Raw genomic sequence first — 23,290 nt, forward strand, 5'->3', positions numbered from 1 at the left:
TGTAGCTGTAAAACTGTACATGAAAAATGTTTTGATAAAGTCGTTGAGTACGTTGGTGCAGTTGTACCTGGACAAAAAGGAGAACTTTGAAGATAGATGGAATAATTATTTCACCCAAATTTCATTTCTGTCCCTTAATCCTTAGGTGTTCCTGAAATAATTAAATCAATATTACTTGACAGACTTCTGCTTCTGCACAGACATGAAGCTTAATGGATATATGTTGGTTCAAGATATTGGAGTAGAATAAGAAGAATAGTTTTACATACATACATACACATACATACATACATACTGTTAGTATTCTTAGAAACCTTAAGAAAGCTCCTAATTTCCCATAAGGAGCAATGTTACAGTTTGGAATTTGTTACTCAACAAGAAGTTGGAAACAAGTAAATCATAAACATGGCCTCCACATTTCATAAAATCCAGTGGCCTTTTGTCAGTCCTCATCCTCCTTGATTTTTCTGAGACATTTGTCCCTCTTTCTTATCCTTGAAACTTTTTCTTTCTATGATAGATATATACTCCTGCTAGTTGTCCTGCTACTCTTACCTTTCTTCTCTCTCTAGCTCCTCAGTTCATTAAATGTTACTATTCCCAAATTTTAGTCTTCTGTTCATCAGCCTGTTTTTAAACTTTGTTCCTTGGAGAGCTTATCCAGGCTTCAACTGTTACTTCTGTTGCATAATGTAAGAAAGAAAGGGATTTGGAGGTTATCCTGCCCAAAAGGACACTGGGATATTGTAGAGGAAATTCTCAAACCAAGTGTTCATCCAAACTCTTCTTGATAATGATAGGGAACTTAATACGTTCTATTTTTGGACATTTCTTTCTTTCTTTTTTTAAAGCAATTGGGGTTAAGTAACTTGCCCAAGGTTACATGGCCAGTTTTTTTGTGTGGGTGTTAAGTATCTGAGTCCAGAACCAATCCCAGGTCCTCCCGACTCTGGGGCTGGCACTCTTACTTACTGCGCCACCTAGCCACCCCTGGACATTTCTAATTAGCAAATATTTCTTTATATCGAGTCAAAATCTGCCTCTTTTCAATTTCATGATAGCCCTTCAAAACTCTGTTTCTTCTTGCTGTGTCTTCTCTCCAAGCTAAATATTCCCAGTTCCTTAAACCAGTCTTTGAATGGCATTGTTCTTAGATATCTGACCAATCTTATTTACCTCTTTTGAATGCACTCCATTTTGACGGTGTCCTTCCTAAAATACAGTGCCCAGAATTGAACACCAGAAGTGTTCTTGAAGTACTCTGAATAGGGTGAATATCACCTTTCATTCAGAACACAATGCCTATCAATGAAGCCTAAAGTCATGTTTCCTTTTTGGCTGTTGTATACAGAGTCACAGAATTTTGGAGTTGAAAGGAAGCACGGTGGCCATCTAGTCTAAGCTATATCTCAGTAAGCATTTCCTTTATATTAATACTGAAAGTGATCTTCCAGCCTTTATTTGGAGGCCTCCAGTGAGGGGAAACCCACAAAATACAAAGTGTAGAGAACTGTACTTTTGTATGACTTAAACTGTTGAAGCATTTTTCAACTAAATTTGCCCCTGTGCTATTTCTAATTGTTTCTAGTTTTGTCCTCTGGAACTAGACCATTTCTAATTCCTTTTTGATGCAATAACCCTTCACATTGCCTAATTCAGCCTTTTATCAGATTACCTATTGCAGTAGCCTCCTAATTGGTTTCCCTCTCTCTCTCCAATCAACCCATTCTCCTTAAGTTTTCAGATTGATAATTCCTAAAGTCGAAGGTTTGATATTTCACTGAAGAAACGTCAGCACTCCTTGTTGCCTTTAATTTTATAGATTGCTCTTACTAATGTTTAGAACCCTTAACAATTTGATCCCCATCCATCCTCCTAAACTAGGGATCTGGGGCCTTAATTTTTTTTGTAATATTTTGATAATTGTATTTCAGTAAAATTGGCTTTCTTAACCCTCTATGTTTAACTTTATGTATTTAAAGATGTACTTCCAAGAAGGGGTCCATTGTAGGCTTTAATTGACAGCCGTAGGGAACCATAATGCAGAAAAAGTTGAAGAACCCTCATTCTATGCTGAAGTCATCCATTCTCTGTTCTAGCTGATGAAGCCAGCGTTGATTCCCGAACTTAACATTTTCTCTCCTGCCTCCATACCTTTGTAAAGGATACTCCACTTATTTACCTGTGTACTTGTTTCCCCTGGTAAAACAGAAGCCTTTTAAGGGCTTTGTATCACCCACATCTAGCCTTATCCCTAAAACACACAGTAAATGCTTGTTGAATCGAATATCTGAAGACAAATATCATATTTCCCCTGAGTTCTTTCTTTTACTGGCTGAACACCTTAAGGCTTCCTCAACCAATTTTCATAAGGCATGAACTCAAGACCTCCCCCCCATCCTGATTGCTGCCATTTCAGCTTATTAAAAATTCTTCCTAAAATATTGTGCCCAGAACTGAATGTAATACTTTTAAGTGTGGTTTGACTATGATAACAGGTTTAAAATGTTCTTATTTCTGGAAGCCTTGCCACTTGAAATGCAACCCAGGCTTGCATTAGGTTTTTTTGGCTGCCATGTTACATCATTTACTCATTGAATTTTCATTTCAGTCCATTGCTCAATCTTTTCAGACAAACTTGTCTAACTATATTCCTCATATATCTATTTATTTATTTATTTATTTATGAAGCTAATTATATGAACCCAAGTGTAGGACTTTTAATATTATCTGTTACATTTTATCATATTTAATCTAACTCATTGCTCTAGTTGTCAGTCTTTATTGATCCTGACTTTCATCTAAGCCTATCCCTCAGCATTGTGATCTGCAAATTTGTTGATATTAATAATCTTTGTCTCTTTCAAAATAATTCCAAGTAGCCTTTGCAATTTTCCAAGTAAAAGTGTTAAATAGCACAGGTCCATGAATAGATCTCTGGTGGCTTAGAGCTCTCCTTTCAAGTTGACATGAAATTGTTAATGAATATTTTGGGTCTAGCTCTTTACCCAGTTCCCTATCACTCTTATGCTTTCTCCTAAAACAGTGGTATAAAATTAAAATACAAAGGGATCCCTGCCAACCACTTATTGATTCAGAAAGCCTCAAATTAACATTGTCTTTGTTGTATTTAATTTTTATTTATTTTGTTAAATATTTCTCAGTTATATTTTAATCTGGTTGGGTCTGCAAAGGAGTTTTATGAGAGTTTAACTACTCTCATCCTAAACCATATCTCCCTGCCTTTTCTACAAGAATAGTCAAAAAATTTTGTGAAATGCTTTACTAAAATATAAGTAAACTGTAGAATTCCCCTGAGGAAAAAAGAATTAAGGTAGTCTGGCATGAGCTGTCCTTGATATGGAGTCACTAAGTGAGCTTCCTTTTTCAGATATGAACTGACCATCTCTCTAATAGTATATTCTGGAATTTTACTGGTAATTGGTTTTAGTCTCACTGGCCAAGAGTTTACAAGATCCCTTTTTCTTCCCTTTTTGGAAAATCAGGACCACATTTATCTAACCTTCTTCAGTCTCATGATACATTTCCCAGTATCTCAATGGTCTTTCAAAGATGGCTAATAATTGCTCACTAGTCATATCTGCCAGTTCTTTTGATTCCTAATAACGTATTTTTCTATCATTAGTGGCACCTCATTGTTTTCTTTCTTTGGTCATCAACTACTTTGCCATTTTTGTCCTATGCTTCCTCGTATAAAGATCATTCTCTTTGTTGGAGAAAACAGTAGCCATATAAGAACTAGGCATCTGTGCCTTCCCTCTCTTTAGTTAGTTAATGGTCCTGTGTGCCCTGAGTATTGGTATCACCCTGTGTTTGATGTTCCTCATTCTTCCCTAACTGCATAACTTGTTACAGCAACAAAAACCCTGTGCTAGGCTTAGCTTCCCTCACAGCCTTCAGCTCATTCAGAGTGGTAGGATTCCCGATACTATTTTTATAGTGCGTATAACCTTTTTATATTCATCTTCTGTTGCTTCCTTCATCCTTGTTTTCATTTTATGTTCTTGTCTTCTTAAAACTATGGTGAGTTCCCGTGCATTCACTTTGGTGTTTCTGGCAACCCTTCTTGTCTAAATTGTAATTACTCTGTCTTCAGAATTTCATTCTTCGGAGTTTCCTATCTTCTTAGGAGAACCTGTACTTCCTCCTACTTGTTGCTCTGAGTTGTTCATTTGTGTTATAGACATTTGAGGCTGCAGGTTTTAACTACTACCTTCTTTCTTGAATTTTGTCTCCCAAGTATCTGCCTCAGGAATCTTCAACCTAGAAATCACCAACCCACTAATCTTCTCTTCTCTGTCCCCTATTGGATGGTTGCTCGTAGGACTATAATTGACATCTTCTATCTCTGTACCTTGGCACAGACCCTCTTACATGCCTGGAAAGTACCTTCACCTCACCTCTATCTCTTAGAATCATTACTTTACTTCAAAGTTTAGCTCAAATGCCACCTTCAGCCCCTTTCTTGATTCCTCCCAGCTGCTAATGCCTTCCTCCTTTTTGTTTTTTATGTATTTTGTTTACACATGTAATACACATGTTTACATATATACATACATATGTAGTCTTCTCCCAAAGATTGTAAACTTGAGAGCAAGTGCTTTCATTTTTATTTTTCTATCTCCAGAATCTAGCACAGTCCCTGGCAGATAATAGGTACTTAATAATATATTAATTAATATATTTATTAATTGATGGATTAAGAATATCCATCTCTGTCCTCTTTAGGAAGAGCCTCAAATTTGTTTCTTAAGTCACACTTCTTTATCTCACCTAGGAAGAAAACTAGTCTCCTCTTTGAGCTTAGAGAGCAGGCAGTCACTTGTCTATAGCAGAAATACAAATGTTGCATACCTAAAGCAGTGATCATTGCAGATTTTTTTTAGCATACTTAACTGGAAATGAGATCTTGAAGTATCTTCCACCTGCTTATATAGCTTTAATTTTACTCCCCAAGTCTCCCCCTTCCCCCAAAGATCTTTTCTATGTGAACATTTGTCTAGTCATCTTTCCCTCATATTGTACTACGTTGGATGGTTTGATTTTTTAAAAAACCCAAATGTGAGGCCTTTTCCCTGTGTTTATTATATTTCATCTTCATTATCAAACTGTTCCATGACATGGAGATACTTTGCTTCTTGAAGTCTCTGATTTGGGACAGAAGATCTGGTCAGTTCTACCAAGTTGGAATGACTTTCACTGTGGTTCTTTGACAAACTGCTGTCCAAGGATAATCTTAGCTAAGGGCAGAGAATCTCATCACAAATAGGCCCAGTAGGTAATGGATGTTTGACATGGTACCCACAAAATGAAAATTTTTAAATGTCTGTAGGACGCTTTTACTTAGACAATGATAGTAGTTCTACTACACACATTTTAGATTATAAACATATTTTAGTATTCTAAATAACGAGATCTTTGTCTAATGACCAGTGAATTGACATGTTATGGTATGAACTAAACCTTATAAATATTGACATTTTCATGAAAATGAAATCAGAAGACGAGAAAGTGGCTAAGTGGCTGACTCATTACTTAGGCAAGTAAAAGAATTTGTGACTTTGGTTTCATTGTTCTTTCCAACACAACATCATTTCATGGGACAGTCAGTCATCTTGCCTTTCAGTGCTTACTATGAGCATAAGAGAAAGACTACAGTGAAGATAACTGCAGCTTACGCACCATGGAGGATGAAGAAGCAGAGACTTCACCAAGCATTTGTTGGAGGACAGATTTAGAAAGGGTTCTTGTTCAGATTTGAGTTGGATCAGATGGCTTCAGAGGTCCCTTTCAATTCTGATGTCCTGTGAGTTTGAAGTAGAGAAATACTAAAAAGAATATGATGTGATCCTCTATACCAAGTCCATATATACTTTCCTGCTGACTGAATTTAATGTGAAATTAGGCTTGAGGGAAATTGATAAAAATGTGTGGAGAAAATGAGTTAGCTTTGGGAAATGAAAGAAGCCAGTGACCTTTTCCTACACAGAAACCTCACACACACATATACATAATAAAAATAACATGTATATAGCACTTGAAGGTTTCCAAAGCGTTTTATTCACAGCAGCCCTTTGAGGCAAGAAGTACAAAGTATCATTATCCCCATCATATGAGTGAGGAAACTGGAGCTCTGAGAAATTGAGGGATTTGCCAACAACCACATAGCTACTAAGTGTCTAAGGTCAGGTTTGAACATAGGTCTCTTTATTCCTGGGCCCTTAGTCTACATCCTCTTTATTGTGCTCTTTATAAGGCAAAAGTTATAATCCTGGATGTGGCACTTAACATTGTGTTAAGTAAAGTTGATTATATCCTAGCATAGGAATTTACTGGTAACTGATGTAAAGTATACAGGATCCTATTGTGTTTATTGACCATAAACAAACATTTCACTTGGTAGGGAAAAAAACAAGACTTCAAGGTTCTGCTTCAAACAGAGTTAAGATCAGTTGAGATTCCTTGATAAATGCAACTACAGGGAAAGGTCTGATCAACAGCCTTCTGATTATTAGTAATCAGGAACATATATTTGCCAAAAGCATTCACCACTATCATGGAAGATGTCTTGCACAAAGTCCACAGGAAAGAGATTGTGAGGGCCTCCATTTATAAATGCTCCTGTTTATAGGTGACCTTACAAGGTCACCTATAAACATCAAGCAACAGAATATTTCAGTCTTTTAGGGACATCCATAACCATTGGATCCTGGAGCATTATTCAAAGAATCCATTTTCAGGTGGCCCAACAGGCAATCCAAAGACACGTAGGCTATAGCGTGTTTCCAGTGGTGATGATTTTTACGTAAGAAGTGGCACAAGGGGTACTATCTATGAAATAATGATTATGATAAGATCAAGAGATTAAATAGATTGTTCAAGGAAGGGGTTGGCAGACTGGCCTGCAGCCTGGTTTTATTTTATTTTGTTTGTTTTTTCTGTCCAGTGAACCAAGAATGGCTTTTATGTTCTTAACTCACTGGACATAAAAAAGCAGGTGGTAGCCAGGATTTGTCTCTTAGGCATAGTTTGCCAACCCCTAGTCTGAAGTTTAAAAAAAAAAAGACCTAGAAGAGGTCCTTCATTGTGGGGGGGGGGGGGTTTGTGGTAAATGTGGACTAGAGGGAATACCCACATCAGCAAGATCATGGATCCTTTTGAAGTATTGAAATGTATTTATTTCATCTTGTTGCATTGGGGGTCTGCTGGTACATGGCATTTGTCTCTGTTGTTGGGGGTGTAGAGGTTGGTGGATTGCTTAAGTCTGGGAGATCTGAACTTTGGTAGGTCTAAAATTGATAAAGTGTCTGCACAAAGCCTAGTACCAATATGGTGAGCCCGCTAAGGACTAACAGGCTGCTTACTGGGTTAAAACTGATCAAGTGTGGGGGCAGCCAGGTAGCACAGTGAGTAAAAGCACTGGCTCCAGTGTCGGGGTGACATGTGGATCGAATCCAGGCTCAGACACTTATTACCCACCCAGAAACACCTGGCCGTGTAACCTTGAGCAAGTTACTTAACCCCAATTGCTTAGGGGAGGCCAGGTGGCTCAGCAAGTAAGAGCACCGGCTCCAGTGTCGGGATGACCTGGGGATCACATCCGGACTCAGATACTTAGCACCACACCCAAAAATACCTTGCCGTGTAACCTTGAGCAAGTTACTTAACCCCAATTGTTTTTAAAAAAAAACAAAACAAAACTGATCAAGTGTGTACTCTAAGCCTGGGACCAATATGTCATGTGAGCCCCTTAAGGACCAACAGGCTGCTTATGGAGGGGTAAACAAGCCCATACTGGGAAAATGGAGCAGGTTAATGTCCTGTGCTCTTCAGTATTGGAATATGGCCCATGACTGACTATTGCACTTGTAGCCTTTGAAAGATTGGGAGACCCAATCTCCCCACCCAATAAAAGATTTGACCTCTTAATTCTAACCTGTCACCATCATCTTGCAATCTGTAATCCTCCATGTTAGCTATCCTCTCCACCCCATTTTTGTGTCATGTGCTTATTTGTGCATGAGTCCCAAATCTCTGTCTTCTGCTCTGATCATTCTCCCACCCTTTAGACTGACATTGACAGTTGCCTGTTAGACATTTCATTTAATTTTCTGTTATAATATCAACTCAAATTAAAGTTGCTTTCTTTTTTTCTCCTCTGCTTCCCATCTGCAAATCTTACTCCACTACCCATCTTTGTTTTAATGGTACAGTTAACCTCCCAGGATGAAAAAAACCGTAGTCCTCTTTGACTTACTTAACTGGACTTACTGCCTTCCATCTGCTTTTCTTATATTTACTAACTCCCCTGTCCAGTTCATTACATATGCTCCTTCTAATCTAATACATATATAAAACGTAAGTGGTGTAAATTTTGATCCTAAAAGTCTTTGTGGCCAAAGTCCAAGCCACTTGGGTTTTCTAGTTTAGTTTGAACCTGCCTTCCGAGCCTTATATCAAGGTACTCATTTTCCAAAATGCTCTGCCTCAGCCAGTCTGTTAACTATCTCCTCCAAATCCCCTACCTTTCCAAAAGCATCTCATTTCCCACTTCCATAAATGCTGTCCTAGCCAGCTATAATGCCTCCTGTGCATCTACCTCTCATCCACCCCCCACTTTCCAATTCTTTCTCATACTTAGAAATTCAGTTGAAATCCTATTGCTTTCCTTGATCACTTCAGCCAAAAGGATCTCGGGATCATTATGTCTTTGCAAGGGACTGAGGAAGTTTGGGGGTACAAATGATATATACAATAGTGCTAATGACAAAGGGATGGACTTTGATAGAAGAAAGGTAGGTTTGGGAAGTAAGTAACTGGTCGAAAAGATGCTATCATAAAGTGGAATTTGTATTTCTATATCAGGGCTTAGATATAGGAATGATGGATTGTTGATAAACAAAGACTGGTTAAGACTTGGGAATCTGATCCAGAGGACAGTAAATTAAAAATAGAGAATGACTCTTCTCCCTCTCCTTATCTCCAGTAAGTCATTGATACTACTGATAGCAGGCGCAACATAGTGAAAAAGAATAACAATTAACAAATGACAGATTCAAGTATAGGGGCCTTAAATGTCTATGCAAAAGTTACATGTAGTACGGGTAAAGAAGGGAAGCCAGAGATGTAACTAGAAGTCAGTAAATCTAACCTCCTAATGGTCACTGAGTAATGATGAATGTGACTCATTACAGAAATGTGGTATTAGAAGGGAATGTCTTACTAAAAAGAAACATATTGGGGGAGGAAGGGTGATAGAGTATTTTTTCTCAAGAAGCTGTACCCCTGTGAGAAAATCTAAATCACAGTGGGAAATATTTAGATTAATAGGTGGAAGAAAAGGTGTGATATTGTGGTGGGAGTATACTAAAGACCACTTGGCTGGAAAGAAAAAATTTATAAGTTCTAGAAACAAAAAGCAGACAGAGATATGAGTAATGATGTAGATATCTGTTAGAATGCTCTTCACTAAAAGTGAAACAGTTGATTGATTCTAATATTGCTTTGATCATATTTTCAAAAGATGGGGGGGGGTCAACAATCCTGATTTTGACCAGTAAGAGGGTGCTGCTTGTCAAAGGAGAAGTGCCAGGGTCTTTGGGGAAAAGTGAGTATGCCATCTCAGCTTTTGTGATAGATAAGGATGGTAAAGCTGGGCATAGTCTGATAAGCACCCTGTATCACCCTAGATTTTGAAAGAATGGATTTCAAGATTCAGAAAATGAATAGTTAATATCCCTGTGTCTTAAAATTCTACTTGGGGAATTGGTCCACAAAATGTAGAATGTTGTACTGAATTTCAAATCATCCTGGCTGTGCCCCTTACTACCTATGTGAGGTTGTATAAGTCAGCTTTCCTTGGTCTCTTTCCTTATCTGCAAAATAAAGGTGTTGGATTAATTGGCCTCTGAGATCCCTTTCAGTTTTAGATCTGTGACTGAATACAAAATAGGAACCACAAGCAGAGAACTGAAGATGTATACAGAAGATTGGTATGGTCCTGTCAGAATAACAAGCTGAGCCTTGTAGTGAATGCCAAGGGCAACCCCCTGCCCTCCAGTCCCTCTGCCAAAGCAGGAATTTAAGTTTGGGACAAGAAGATAGAAGATAGGATGGAACCGTGGCTCAAGGAGGTGATGGATGACAGCAGATGTCAAAGAGATGACAGACCTACTCAAATCTTGTTTTCTTTCTGTTTTCTAAGAAAATTATTGACAGTCTGAGAAGAAATAGAATAAAAATTTTTAGTTGGGAATTGTAACTCAACATAAGGGAGGAGATGTTAAGAAAGTAGCTGATCTTATTAAGCTAATGCAAACCCTAAATTCATACCAGTCATGGACACAAGGTATTAAAATAATTTGTCCATGTAAGTGCTGAGCTGTGATCTTTGAAAAACTAGAGAGCCAAAGAAGCAGGGTGGAGCAGTAGAAAGGAATGGGTTTTGAAGGTAGGTAATCTGAGTTCATGTCCTAGCTCTGTTACTTTCTGCCTTTGTGACCTTCAGCAAGTCTACCTTTCTGGGCCTCAGTTTTCTTATCTGTAAAATGAGAGAATTCGATCAGATGACTTGGCCAAGGTAACAGTTCCAAATCAACGATCCTATGACTGGTGATGGGAAAATGTCCCAATTTTTGAAAGGGGAAAGAAGGTGGATCCTTCAAGCTGTGGTCTCAATTCCTGGAAAAATTCAAGAAACCATTGATAAAGGTATACATGCTTTGTGAATACAGAAAAAGGGAAGCAGCGATCACTATCAACTAGTATTTTAAATTATCAAAAACTCATGCCAGACTAATCACATTTCCTTTTTTTTTTTTTTTGGTTGCATTGACCGATCACTCAGGGAGATGCAGTGGTAGATCACATGCCTATATTTTAGCATGGGTTTTGACACCAGTGTCCATGTGAACACAGTGCTAGCTAGCTTTTTGCTATGTGATACTAGTTAGTGAATTCAGAGCAGGTTTAATGGACAGACCCAAAGAGTGGTGATTAATGGCTCGATGTCAGCCTGGTAGAAGCTTCCTATAGGAGTCTCACTGGGCCCTTTCCTTAATTTTGTTCTGTTTAATATCTTTATCAGTGACTTAGATCAAGGCAGAAACAGAGTTAGGAGGCACAAAGTTAGGAAAGATAGGTAACCTGTTGAATGACAATGTTAAATCCCCAAATATCTGGACAGGCCTGAACACTGGGATAAATCTCAGATACTCCAGTGGTTCTATGATCTCAACAGTGTGGACAGAGCTCTACCCAACCATGCTTGCTCATCCTGCCCAGTTCTTGTCCTTGTCCTTCCATAAATTTGCCAGATAGGGGCCATCCAATGTGTTGCATGCCTTACACAAGTTCTGCTGACATTATGGAATACCAGTAGAGTTTATGGTCTGTCCATCTGTTATCCTTTGTTCCACGAGACCAGTCCATACTTTTCAGTCTTGTCCTTGATGTCATTTTTTATTTCACTCTTTCATATTTCTTTCTTGTAATATGTTGCAGCACCTTACACTCATACCCTTCCATTGTCCTTTTGACAATCCTTTAATTCAGATCTTCATAGGCTTTAATATTACTTTTTTCAAACCATACAATATCACCAAAAGAATATTGAGTCTTTGTTTCAGGGAAAAGGTCATTAATAGAACTTGCCTTTTTCCCAAAAGCAACCTAGCCCATTCTTTTTCAGTTCTGGCATTGTGTCCATTTGCTTTGTCTGTGCAATATTTGTATATTGAAGCACAAATTCTATAGGTATCTCTCCAGCTGCATATTAATCTTCACTATAGGAAATTTTTTATCCATTTGGTTTTTCCAATGTGGACATTTAGGCCAAATGCTCTTGAACAATTGTGGATATTGTTTAGAAGACTATGCAGTGTTCCAGGATTCGATGGAAGACCTCTTCATCTATGGGGAATCCCTCTTGAGATTGGATTTTGTGCTGGATCCCCATGACAATGATGAACACCTTTGGTGAGCATACACCTCCCTTTTTTTATGCCTTTGCTTGATAGGATCAGAGGGTTGTCAGTTATGTCTGTTATATTTTTCATTGAATCATTTTAATATGCAGAGTAGTCTTCTTGCTGGACATACAGATAAAGCAATTTTTAACTGACCTATTGTTATGGGAATGAGAATCTGAAGATCTTCCCTGCCCCTAGGCCCTTGGATAGACTTACCTGACTCTGAGAAGCTTTCTTGATTTGAGAATGTACTCTGCCCCCTAATAGGCTGAATGTGCTTGCCTGGTGCCTGTAGAGGTAAGCTTGTTTTTCAGAAATGCCCACACCTTGGTGCTCTGTGATTGGGCAGTGGGTCACAAGGGTTGGAATGGTCTCTGACCCAGGAGAAGGCTGTATATATCCTGAGGTGAGGTTTTGCTTTGGGGCTCAATTTGGGAAGAGTTGTATGATTTAGCCAGATGAGACTCTGGGCAGCTGTTGAGCACCCCCGCTTTGAAAACCCAGATGTTGAGTGCTTCCCTCTCTGGTAACTAATTAGGTATGGATGTAATGGTCAGACAGTGTGGGAAGCCCTGTGTGCTGATCAGTGTCTCTGTCTACTTGTAACTTCTGTTTGTATTCTCTGATGTTTGATGGATTAAAGTAAGATTGCTAACCGATTTTGAATTGCTTTCCTTTAAAAAAGCAGATCCAAGAACCTGTGTTGGCAGCCGCCTTGCGTATGGTAGGGTGCTTGCTGCTATACCTGTTTAAACAAGATTTGTTTTTTGTTTTGTTTTTTTTTTTTGCAAAAAAAAAGATGTGGAATTGATGGAGAAAAGGACATGGATATCACCTATTCTGTTCAGAAGTTTAACCAATGTAAATTAGTTGATGTAATGAGAATCTTTTTTAAAAGCCTGAAAACTGCCCTTAATCTGCTAACAACTGATTTATTTGTGAGGTGAAGTGGTAGTCAAGAGCAGTGCTTCTTTGCAAAATCTTAGAGAAAGATGATGGAACAGTATGGGCAGTATTGCCTCATTGAACAAAAATAAAAGCAATTTAAAAAAAGCTTGATGAGAGATCTAGCTAGTCATCCCAAGGGGATGTAAGGATGTTAAACCAACCAGCTAATGAAAGGTGGGGCCAAGCCTATTAAGATGAAATTTCATAGGAATAAATATAAAGTCCGCCTTTGAATTTTAAAAATAGCTGCCTAGGCAGCAGTTCATCCAAAAACAACCTGAGGTTTTTGTTTTCTGTTAGTGGGCTGTATTCTCAATCTGAATTAGCAGTATGAAATGGCACCCCCAGAAAACTAATGTGATCTTAGCTTCAATTGATAGAAGCATAATATCCAGAACAAGAAAGTTTTTAGATCTGTTCTGCTCTGGCTTAATAGTAAAATTAGCCTTTGCTTCCCCATTAATTCATAGTCATGTATTATATATGTGAAATATATGGTATGTCCCAGTATATACCATAAAGTTTTCATATAAATAGCACTTAAAAATGCACCTCTCCTATCATAAATTTGACCTAACCCTAGTGTGTCATCATCATCATCATTATTGGTATGGATTTGTGATTTCTGTAGTACAAGAAACTTACTTTGAGGAAAATCCCTCTACCAATGCAGATGGCAACTGTGCTACAAAGATTAGTTTTAGTCGACTGGAGCACTAAGGGGATGAATGACTTGCCCAGGGTCATACAACCATTGTGTGCCAAAGGTGGGACTTGAATCTAGGTCTTTCTGATCCTGAGGCTAGCTCAATCAACTAGGCTAATTGCATGTCTTTTTTTTTTCTTCTCTTGCCCTTCTCCTTCCTCAGGTGAAGGTAGGTCTAGGAGAAACCTCCATTTGTGTGTGTGTGTGTGTATGTAGGTTTGCGCGCGTGCACGCGCACACACACACACACACACCTGTAATTTCATTGGTTGGTGTAGGGTACTCTTATGGAGGAAGTGCCCTCTACCAATGTAGATTGACAGTTTGTTTTTAAGGAGGGGGCAACTTAGAGTCTTAGAGAGTTTCTTTGTATAGTGAGAGGTTACCAGTCAGATGCACTCTCAGGGTCATATAGCTACTGTATTTCAGAGAGACCTAAATCGTAGTGTTTGCTACTTCAGAACCATCTCTGTCCACTATGTTCTGCTATCTCCTGGATGGTTTGTTAAAGTGCTAAACTTTAACAAACTTTTAATTAACAGTTTTATGTCTATCTTCTTAGAACTTAAATGGGTTTTATTAATATACATATGTATACATGTACACACACATATATGTATCACATTTGGAATCCCTTTAAAAAGCCATCTAAGCAAATTTAAACTAATATTCTTTTTTTCTGGTTAAATTTCTCTAGCAGCTGGAGGCAGTCATAATTATTCCATTATGGAATTTGCATTTGCATTTAAAAATAGCCTGTGTTCAATAAATGTGTATGGAGGCTGGTCTGATTTAGTATGGAGAGGTCTTTGTTGGGTACATTGGAATGGTTTGGTTGATTTGGTTGATGATGTGCTGGGGATAGTAAAAAACATTCATTATGGAATAGAGGTGAATTTGAGTATATTATCTCTTTCTCTTCTGTATTTCTGGTGAAGAAGAAAGAATGAGAGCAAAGTCTTTGGGACTGAGCATTGAGTATTGCACAGTTGCCCAAATGGAGATTATTGCTGGGAAAGAGACTTTTTAATGTAAGGTAAAGACTTCAAGAGAAGGGGTGATCAGGAGTCCACGTTTTTTACTTCCTTCACATTAGCTACTTTTCTCCCCTTCTCTTCCCTGACGATATTTGTTTTTATATATATATTCTTGATAGATAAGGAAAATTATACCCGAACTCAGTGTGGACAATATGAATAGGCTATAACTGTTAGTTCATTTCTTAAGTTACAATTGTAGCAACCACCTTCTTAGAAGAATAATTTATGTGTTTATATATGTTTCAGCACCCTTATTTCAGTTGACAGTTACTAACCTTGTGTCTATTGAAAATAACCAACCAACTGCCAGTAACAAAAGTTTATTTTGAGTGGCATTACATAGTTTAAAATATCGTGGTCTTGTTTTGTTGTAATCTTAAAGATTTATTCAGTATACACACAAAAATTTAAAAAGTAGAAAAGTGATGTTAAAATGAGTAGAAAAACAACAAGGCATTACTTGATTTTGTTCACAAAAATGACAACTAAACTTCAGATTTGTTACACATGATGATAAAAATGAGGCAGTTTGGTTTTTATACTTGAAAAGAAGAAAAAAATTTAAGTTTTGTTTCAAGATATAGGGAGGCAATTATTTTTTAAAATTTACTCAGTACGTTATAGGGCATAGCTATGCATATTTATTACAAGGGTTTTGTTTTTCTTTTTAAATGGTGAGTGGGAGAGAGAATAGATATTGTTAATTAAAAAAAGATTAATTTTTAAATGGGTACATTGACCTCCATAAAAGGAAAGCTGACCAAGAGTTGTTTTATTGAATAAAGACAAGGATGTTACCACTTGAGAACAAAAAGCATTCAGAATTTGGAAATAAACCAGTCTTTTTTTATGAATAGAAATCTCTTGAAATGACATTATCAAAAGTAAATTTTAGAAGAGTTCAGGTCTTGGGGTCAGAAGACCTGGGTTTGTTTCAGTCCTGACACTTCATAGCAATGAACAATTCTGAGTTGGTTTCCTCCTTTATAGAATTACACTGTGTGATAAGGTGAGAAAACTACTTCAAGCACTTTGAAATGACATAAAGTGAAGTAAGTGTAGAGAAGATTGGCCAACAGGTAATTAGAAGCGGCACACAGCCCCTGAAAAAGACAAAAATACAAAGTGTCCCCCCTTCCTGTGTGATCCCTTTTTTACTTCCACAGTGACGATGGTAGCGTCAGGGAGAAGTGAGCAGAGGGTACTAAAGGATCATTTACTTTTTATACCATCTACACATGTTAAACAACAAGTGACACATCTAATATGTGGTATTTAGCCAGTGATGAATAGGATGACACTTCTGGAGGAAGTGAACCCCTCTGTATTGGCATTCCTCGCTGTAAATGAAATTAGAAGAAATAAGGAAGTTGCAGCTAAATGGAAAGATGACTTGTAGACGTTCTTCTAAGAGGTGAATAAAGAAGGTTGAATTGGTTTAATCATTCACCTAAAGTAAAAGAGGAACATAGTTTTATAGGACACTTGTTCATTTTTCCATTGCTCATGATAAGCTTAAATAATCTGTTATGAAGATTATCATAGTTTACCTACATCCATTTCAAAAAATGAAGAAACAGAAATGAAAAACTTGACAAAGACTCCAAATTAAATTAGCACACATTGATTTATATAGGCATCATTATTGCATGATGGACAGAAGGCTGCCTTAAAGCCAAAATTTAGGTCTCATCTCTGGCCAATACTGGCTGTGTGATCCTGGCACAAAACAACTCTCTTAAGACTACAAATGGAAGAACAGTTGTCAGTCTGCATGAGTAGAGGGAGTTAACTCACTGAAAGGTTTCTTCTAAAATTGCTGTTAAAAAAATGCTCAGATACTCAGTGACTTTATTGTAAAACTGTGTATAGGAGAACATAGGAAACTTTTGTTGAAAAATAAATTTTTTTTTGGTCTTTTTGGAGGGGGAAGGGCAGGGCAATTGGGGTTAAGTGGCTTTCCCAAGGTCACACAGCTAGTAAATGTTAAGTGTCTGAGGATGGATTTGAGCTCATGTCTTCCTGACTCCAGGGTTGGTGCTGTATTCACTGTGCCACCTAGTTGCCCCAAAAAATATGATTTCTGAATAAAAATGAAAGAAACCAAAAAAGGTTAGACTACTTAAAAGCTTTCGGTGTTAGAGTTGACAAGCACTGAAATATATAAAAAAATATTATCTAGTATATTTTGATGGACAGCAAATAACTGAGTATAGAAGGAGTAGAATTTTAGATTCAGTCATGTGTGGTAAAATAATTGGCTGATTAGAACAAGGGGGAAATAAACACTAATGTTTTTTAGTTTGTTTTTTGGAGGGCAGGGCAATTGGGGTTAAGTGACTTGCCCAAGATCACAAGGCTAGTAAGTGTTAAGTGTCTGAGGTCGGATTTGAACTGAGGTCCTCCTGACTTCAGAGCTGGTCAGCTACTTCACAGCTATTCACTGTGCCACCTAGCTGTCCCAACACTAAATTTGAAGAAAAACTTAAGGTGAGAATGGACTTAATGCAGTGGCAACACCTGCAAACTGGCCTGTTTAAACAAACTGTGAACTCTAAAAGGTGGGAATGTTTGCCTTAGACTAAATTTCTTGAAAATCTGTGCTAACCATAACAAGGAGACTGAAACAGTCTCCCAAACTGAGCTACCAAGGTAGTACTTGATCTCTCCTTGCCAGATTGACAAACAAGGCTGTGTATGAGTTCATTTGTTAAAGATTATGGAAGAAGATGGTAGAAAACTACAAGTATTATCATCTGAAAAAGGAGTTTAAGAAATTGAGCTTATAGAAGGGTTGGTTTGAAATCCATTTGTTTTGGGCATTTGTAGATAAAAGTGGAAGACAAACAGATTTAACATGGACTAGATTTTTTTTTTTTTTGGAGGGCAGTTGGGGTTAAGTGACTTACCCAAGGTCACACGGCTAGTTTTTTTTGTGTGTGTGTTGTGTCTGAGGCCGGATTTGAACTCAGGGCCTCCTGACTCCAGGGCCGGTGCTCTATTCATGCACCACCTAGCTGCCCCTAGAATAGATGTATCTTTAAGCAATCTGTATTCATAGGTGGTGATACGTGGAACTATAACATTTGAACTCTCTTGCCACAGTAACCAGTCTCTTATGTGAGAAGTGGCAACAGCACTTAACAGTGAAATTGGAAAAATCAGCTGGATTGGCAAATGAATGAAAAAAAGAATACATAATTGAGATTGATTTTTGAGGTGTTTCATGGGTGAGATGATTATTTACAACTGGAAAAAAAATACTTTGCTTTTACCCCCTCCAAAAAAAAATTAAACAGAAAGTATCAATAACTACAAGCTTTTAAGTCTACCTCACAGCTCTAAAATTTTTATTGGAATGGTCCATGCGCTTGATGAAAACAGAAAAAGGACTAATTAGACTTTCACATAGTTTTCTAGAGAAGAAAATACTTATGATCTTATGACTGAAAAGAATATAAAATCTCAGTAAATTTGTTCTTTTCCAAGATCATTTATATAAACATGCATCTTTGAAAGCTTTCTTCAAATAAAGTGTATCCCCACATATGTTAATATGTGAGACATTACAATGAATGCAGCTGTGGTGATAACTTTTACAGTTTGCTGATTATCAACATGAATGGTAGCACAAAACAGGAAGATGCAAATAAAAGAATTTTTAATGGCAAGGTGTTCCAAATGCTCCCATTTGTATATCTTTGATAATATGGTACTGGTTATTCTAGCCCAGTGAAATTCTACAATAATGTGAAAAAGATTGAATTAAATGTAATCATATACACAAAAATAAAAGGAGAAAACACATTTTGCCCAGACCATTACATGTAGCTTGAAAGGAAGCATCTTTAGGCCATCAATTCACATACCTGAGTGCAGTAATCTCTGTCAATTTTCTTGGTCTCTTTGCCCTTGTTCTTCTTCATTTCTAATTTTAGTAATGTGGACTTTTTTTCTTTTTTAAAATTATAATTGCCTATTATTTTTCAATTTTGTTGGTTTTTTTTTACAAAAGCTCTTGGGTTTATTTGTCATTTCAGTTCTTTTCTTGTTTTCATTTGTTTTAATCTTGATTGATTCCCCTAGAATCTGAAGGCAAAAAAAGAGACCAAAGGTGTGGAAGAGTTCTCAAACATAATTATAATGAAGAAAAGCATCTGAAAAAACAATACTGTTGTCAGCCTATAGGCCTCCTTGATAAAGGAGTTTTGTTGGGCTCCTCTATAGACACATCAAGGACATCCTCAGAGAGTGTAATAGTAGGAAACAGGCTAGGTTTCACCAGTTTACCGTCAACCCCATGTTCACCAGTGTATAACTGAATGAAAGATCTACATAGGTGGTCTCAAACGCAAATAGAAATAGATTGCTGTAGGTGCATATTGACTTAGAAAACCAGAAATGAACACTATTTGTGTTGAATTTTTTATTTTGTTAAACATTTCTCAATTACATTTTAATCTGGTTTGGGTCCCACTTGGGAGTTTTGTTGGCCAATTGTACTGGCTATCCCACTATAGTTATCATTTGTAGACTATGAAAAAGCATTTTATTTAGAAAAGCAAACTGCCACATAAAGGTTCTCATTCAATAAAGTTTCTTCCAATTTATACAGCAAACATAAAAAAATTTGTTGAAAAATGAAACAACAAAGATAACCTTGTTCAGTGTCCCTCTGATCATAAACAAGTTGAGGTATAAAGCAGGGAGGCATATGCTCCCCAGAAATGTGTCACCATTATGGGAAAAATCCAACACAGTTGAAGGGGGATTCCGTGTTGATGATTAAGTCCTCCATATACTCCTTGTGGATAACAACATGATCTCATAACCACTCAAAAGAATTTGACCTGACTGTCCATGCAGGAAAGACCAAATAGATAAAGAATATGAATAAACAAACTATAGTACTCATCCACCAGTACCAAAGACAGAGCATACAGATGGATGCATTGGGCCTAAAATTAAACAGGAAGAGGAGAATGGATTGACTTGCTTTCAGAAAATTGTGAAACTCTGTTAAGCTTCACCCAGAAACAGAGGCTATATTTTTAATAGCAATATTCTACTAGTGTTGTTGAGCTATAAGACATGGAACACAAAAATTTCTGAAGAATTGAGAAATGAATTATCATATAGAGTATGTGTGTCTATGTGTTCATAGACACACATATATTTGAACTGAGTTCAAATCTTGCCTCTGACACATACTGGCAGTGTGACCCTGGGCAAGTATATGTATGTGTGGATAAATGTATATATGTATATATACACACATATCCATATACACACATAAGCAATACATATAGTTATATATGTGTATGTATATAAAAGAGCTAGTGCAGTGTACAGGATAGATAGTTGGCCACAAAGTCAGAAAGAGTGGCCTGTGGCAAATATCTCAGGCCCCACCAAAGCTCTCTGAAACTTGCAGTTGCAGAGAAAGTGCTGACCTATATTAGTAGAAGAAATTTCTTATTGGGAGCTCATTAAGTTAATGAAATCATAGACTTGGTTGGTGTGTGTGTTTAAAATTGATAAAGTGTCATTTAAAATAAATATGGGTAGATTTATCTTGATTTTTTCAAGTTTGAGTTTGAATTGAATGGAATATTACTGAGATTAGAGAGTTGACCTTGGAGCCAGGAAGAACTAAGTTCAAATCTTGCCTCTGACACATACTGGCAGTGTGACCCAGGGCAAGTCATTTACTGCTCTTGGTCCTCTACAACTCTCTACAAGTAACAGAGAAAATGTTTACCTGCTTTAGTTGAGAGAGTTTCTTCATTCAGGAGTTCCATAGGGAGCTCACTGGTACAGACCAGTGAAATCATAGGTCCATGATCTATCCCTCTTCTGTTTAGTGGGAAGGAATGCAGACTTTTTATTAGTATTGCTAAAACCCAGACTTAATGAAACCTTGCTAAATACAATTCTTTTCTCTCATACTAGTTACTATTGTAGGTTTCTTTAAAATGAACTTCCCCTTTATCAAAGATAGGATTGTCATAGCTCATGATACTAAAATTGTGACTCTCTAAGATTTTTTTAAAAAACAAAATAACTAAAATTAAGAAAATGAAAAATTGATAACTCAAACCAGCCACAGAAGGCAAAAACCACACATCTTTTTATGCCTTGTAAAAAAGGTGCTGTGCCTAGATGATTTAATAAACAAATTTTACATAGATTGTTAATACAATAGAGGAAAATAATCATAGAAATAGAAAGGATTTAATCACAATGTGTGGAGAAAATACTTAATAAAATTCATCATTAAAATGTACCAAAATATTTCCTTAAGGTAAAATTATGTATTTCAACCTACAAGCTAATACTGTATAGGATGAAGAAACACTATTCTAACAACAATAATAGTAGCTAGTGTTTATAAAATGCTTTGATTTCACATTTGATCTTCATAGTCATTTGACTTCTCATAGCAACTCTATGAGGTAAGTACTATTATTATCCCCATTGTATAGATGAGGAAACTGAAACAGACAGAAATTAAGAGACTTGCTTGGGCCCAAGACTAGTAAGTGTCTGAAGTAGGATTCAAACTTAAGTCTTCTTTATTCTGATTCCTAAAACCAGATATAAACAAGACCATCCATTTTTACCTTGAAATAATCTTAATATTTCAAAAAAAGAAAAAGAGAAATGGTAGAACAAAATAAAAAATATATCATTGGCAAGGAAGTTAAAATATTTCTGTTTCTATTTACATGAAATGATTATATATCTAGGAAACCCGAAAGTTAGCAAAAAATCATTGAAGTAAGCTACTTTATTAAAGTGCAAGATAGAACATAACTAAAAAATTTATGTCATTAGGAATATTCTAGGAAAAAATAATAGAAAAATAAATGCCCTTTTACAGTAAAGACAAAATGTATCAAATATTTGGGTAGTAATCTAGGACATACAAGAGACTTAAAATAAGTGAGAAATGAACATTTAGGGCAGAAATCAAGAATAATATTAATAATTGACATAGCACTTTAAGGTTTGCAGAGTGCTTTAAATGTTCACATAAGTATTATCCTCATTTTACAGAAGAGGAAGGAGAATCTCGGAGAGGTTGTGACTTGCCATGGTCCCATAACTAGTGAAAAAAAAGCACCAGCAATATTTAAATACATACTTCTCTTCACATCTCTCAAGGAAGAACTGAACAATTAGAAGGATATCACCTCTTTGTGATACAGCTGAATAAATACTGTGCTTCTCAAATCAAACTACTTTACATATTTAATGAAATGCCTGTTAAAACCTCACCTATTTCAGAGAATTAAAGTCCGAAAATTTTTTATGGAAAAGAAGATGTGAAAGAACAAAGAATAAAAACTGGTGACAGAGGAATTTCTGGCCCTTGAAAAAATAGAGCTCAACTATAACTATTATCCTTGATCTCTTTTGCCATTTGTAGCTAAACTCTTTAAAAAGACCATTTGTAATACTTGTCTCCGCTTTCTTTTCTCCCACTTCTTAACCTTTACAATATGGTTTCCAACTTTGTCCTTCCATCAAAACTTCTTTCTCCAAAGTTAATAATCTCTTCTCTGCCAAATTCAGTGGTCTTTTCTCAGTCCTCATACTTCTTGACTTCTCTGGCCTTTGACACTGTTGATCACTCCTCCCTGATACTCTGCTCTCTAAAGTTTTTGGAACACCAGTTTCTTCTGGTTTTCCTCCCCCTTAACTGCTCCTTTTTTGAATCCTCTTCCAAATCCCACACTCTAGCCATATGTGACCCTCAGAGTTCTATCCTAGGCCCTTTCCTCCTTGCTTTTACTTCATTTGGTGGTCTCTTAAATTAAACCTGTCCAAAACAGAATACATTATTTTTCCCCCTAAACTCTTCCCTTCTCCTATCTTCTCTATTTCTGTAGAAGACAAAACAGTTCTCTCATCCCCCAGAACACAACCTAGGTTTCATCCTCAACTCTTTACTAATAACTCTCACACCCTAACTTGTTGCCAAGGCCTGTCGATTTTAACCTGTGCAACATCTCTTGAGTGTGCACCTTTCCCTCCTCTGACTGCTACTACTACTACTATAGTTCAGGCCCTCATCACCTCATGCCTGGAGTATTGCAATAGCCTTCTTGTGGGTCTGCTACCTGCCCCAGGTCTCTTTCCAATTCAGCCACCATCCCTGTCATCTCCAGGATCCAATACAAAGTACTGTGCTTGGCATTCAAAGTCCTTCAAAACCTAGCCCCCTCCCACCTTTCCTGTCTTCTTACAACCTTATTCCTCACACTTACAGACCTTACTCCATGTACTCTTTGATCCAGTGACACTAGCCTCCTGGCTATTCCATGAACATCACACTCTGTCTCTTGGTTGTAGTCAGTTTCTCTGGCTATCTGTTATGGGAATGTAAATTTTTAAGATCTTCCCTGCCCCTAGGCTAAAGTGCACCTGGAGCCTGGGGAGGCTTGTTTTTCAGTAGATACTTCTTGATTGGCCAGTGAGTCAATAAGGTTGTTACATTCTCTGAGCCAGGAGAAGGCTATATAAGCCCTGATGTGTAGCTTTGTTTTGGGGCTCACTTTGAGAAGTGTTCTGTGATTTGATCAGATGAAACTCTGGAAAGC

General features: G+C 37.1%; 1 long non-coding RNA gene across 1 annotated transcript in view; it reads right to left on the bottom strand.

Annotated features, from left to right (window-relative positions):
- Nucleotides 1-15,439: 15,439 nt before the first annotated feature.
- LOC138147870 (uncharacterized) overlaps nt 15,440-23,290 on the bottom strand; it is a 26,883-nt gene continuing 19,032 nt past the window's right edge. The window contains exons 2-4 of the long non-coding RNA XR_011164916.1: nt 20,446-20,540; nt 18,554-18,773; nt 15,440-16,134 (exon numbers count right to left, since the gene is read on the bottom strand). This is a non-coding gene — a long non-coding RNA (uncharacterized lncRNA). The remainder of the gene's footprint in view (nt 16,135-18,553; nt 18,774-20,445; nt 20,541-23,290) is intronic.

The sequence above is a fragment of the Petaurus breviceps genome, unplaced genomic scaffold (genome assembly GCF_028583685.1).
Source record: "Petaurus breviceps papuanus isolate PSGF00001 unplaced genomic scaffold, PetGlider_PUasm1.0 90808, whole genome shotgun sequence".
Taxonomy (NCBI): Eukaryota; Metazoa; Chordata; class Mammalia; order Diprotodontia; family Petauridae; genus Petaurus; species Petaurus breviceps.